General features: G+C 66.6%; 1 non-coding gene across 1 annotated transcript; it reads left to right on the top strand.

Annotated features, from left to right (window-relative positions):
• Positions 1-1,060: 1,060 nt before the first annotated feature.
• On the top strand, positions 1,061-1,214 carry LOC140472494 (5.8S ribosomal RNA). The gene has a single exon (XR_011957670.1). It is a non-coding gene; the product is annotated as a 5.8S ribosomal RNA (ribosomal RNA).
• The last annotated feature ends 1,286 nt before the right edge of the window (positions 1,215-2,500 follow it).

The following is a 2,500-nucleotide window of genomic DNA, read 5'->3' on the forward strand; positions in this document are numbered from 1 at the left end:
GGCAGGAGGACACTTTCCGATTTCAAATCTCCGTTTGCCGAGTCCACCCCGAACGCACGCGGGCGGGCGGGTTCGCATCACCCTTCGTCACAAGGGGCGAAGCCCGTTCCACCGTCTCGTCAGTAGTGCCGACCGGTCTGTGATCGACGAGGGGAGCCACACCAGGTCCGGCCCTGCTGCTTGGCGGCACCGCGTCGTCGGGAGCTCGCGACAGACGGAGGGTTTCGGTGTACTCTCCAGCCACGGGAAACGAAGCCGGTGATGCAGGCGCCGGTCTTTCGCTCCCAAATCGGCTGGGTTTACATCGTTGCTATCTAGTCACGCTCCCTTCAAACCCGACGGGGTACCTATTCCCCTCACCCGTCTGTGCGTATACAGCCTCTTTGCACTTGCGGGATGGGGGTGGTGGTTTAAAGACTCTCGAGTTGCCGCCCGTCGGTCTCCGAGCTCCGTGCAGTAGTGATCCCCAGCGAACTGCCAGCAGGGCGAACGAGCGATCCCGCTCTCGGTCGGGGCGCCTGGCGTCGATCGGTGGTCGGTGGCTTGCGGGCAAGCTGCGCTGTGAGTGTGGGAACGAGTATGACGAGCCGTTGCCGCGACTCCCAGTCCACCTCGGCGGTGGCTGGGCCGGGCGGGCGTCTGCTCGGGCGAGTGCCGCCCCCGCCTCCTCGCACAGGAAGTCCGCTCGCCGACACGCCGCCACGTGCACGCGTCAGTGACGCTGCCGAACCGATGGCCGGTGCCCGTTCCCGCCTCTGCTTTTCCTAGGGCAAAGCTGCTGCACGCCTCGTGATACTAGGCGGGCGACATGGTGGCGGTGATCCTGCCTCCGTCGCTGCGGTGCGTTGGGGCACGCATCGCCTCTTGGGCGCCCTGTCCTCCTCCCCCCAATAGACGTATGTTTCTGCGGGCCGCACCAGGATGGTGCTCCCCATCGCTTCACGCCACCCTGCTCCGCCCGCACGCCGGCGTGCAGGTGGCTGTAGCTCAAGGTGGGGAGCGTATGTGCGGTCCGGGTCGCTTTCCTCTGGCGAGGGAGAGACCTAAAACAAACTCAGACAACTCTTGACGGTGGATCACTCGGCTCGTGCGTCGATGACGAACGCAGCTAGCTGCGAGAATTAATGTGAATTGCAGGACACATTGATCATCGACACTTTGAACGCACTTTGCGGCCCCGGGTTCTTCCCGGGGCCACGCCTGTCTGAGGGTCGTTTGGCAATCAATCGCACTCGCCTTGGCTGGCGAGAGCGCGGCTGGGGTGTCGCAGAGGACCCGTCCTCTTTGTCCCCCTAAGTTCAGACTCCGGAGCCCTCCGGCGTCGGAGCGCTTGGCCTTTCCCCCCCACCCTGCACATTCCGTTCGTCAGGCTCGACGCCATCCCCCCGCCGGGGAGCGCGGCCTGGCGTCCGTCTGTGTCGTGGCAGTGGGGCCAGCACGGCTGTCACCGGTCCCAGAATGGCTGTCGGTGGTTCACACTGTGTGTGTGTGCCAACCCTCCTGGTCTCTGGGACACGGAGCTGCCACGAAGTGTTGAGCCTCCAGTGGGGGGTCTGCCTAAGCTCTGCACGTCCGCATTGGGTCCGTCTCTCGGTTGGCTGGCAGTGGAAAGAGTGAAGGGAGCCGCGGAGGTCCGGTGCTGGTGCGCCGCCGGCCTGACCGTGGAGCTCGCCGGTTTGACACGCTGACCCGACTCGATGGTTGATCGATTGAGAGTGCTGGGAGCTGCAGGCCGCCCGCTGCTGCAGCCGCCCGTCTCGTGGTTCGTCCTCGGCCTTAAGTGGCCGGCGGGGCGTCTGATCCTGTCTCCCCTGCTGGCGCCGAGTGCCTGGCCGAGGGAGGAGGTTTTCGTCGAACGCTGTGACTTGGACGGTCGCACGCGCGTGGATCGCTGGCTCTTGGCTCTCCCGTTCAGTCCGCACGTTTTCCGCTCCGTCCTGCCACCGGTCTCGGGAGGTACGGAGGGGTTGGCGGGCGTGGTGTGTGCTCCGTCACCGTGCAGGCACACCTACCACGCCGTCGGCCGACCCCCGCACGGTCCTCCTGGCCATCGGGAGGACGGCGGAACGTCGGGCTGTCGGGGGCCAAGTCGCCAGAAGGCCACCGCTGTGTCTTCCGTACCCTGTCACCGTCGGCGTGCCTTCCTCAACTCGTCCGACTCGGGGCCGCTGGGTTCAGGAGCGGCGTCGCCCGCCGGCCCCACTGAAGGCCGTGCCGTTCCGCGGCTGGCGATCGATGTGCGTGGCGTGCCTGCGCGACCGTTCGCCACTTGAGCCTCGGCACTCCTCTCTCCCTCTCTCTGACCGTCGGGCAGTCTCTGTCTGCTGGTGCCTCGCACGTCCCGGGCGGCGGGTCGTCACCCCCGCGACCGGGCCTCCGGCAAGGCAGGAATCAGGCTGACCCTTCCGCTCGAGTAAGCAGCCGGCACTTCCGAGTTTCGCCTCCCGCCGTGGACGGGGGAGGGTCTCCGGTCCCGTGGAATTGCGCCGAGCACGTCCCC

Source organism: Chiloscyllium punctatum, unplaced genomic scaffold (assembly GCF_047496795.1).
Source record: "Chiloscyllium punctatum isolate Juve2018m unplaced genomic scaffold, sChiPun1.3 scaffold_353, whole genome shotgun sequence".
NCBI lineage: Eukaryota > Metazoa > Chordata > Chondrichthyes > Orectolobiformes > Hemiscylliidae > Chiloscyllium > Chiloscyllium punctatum.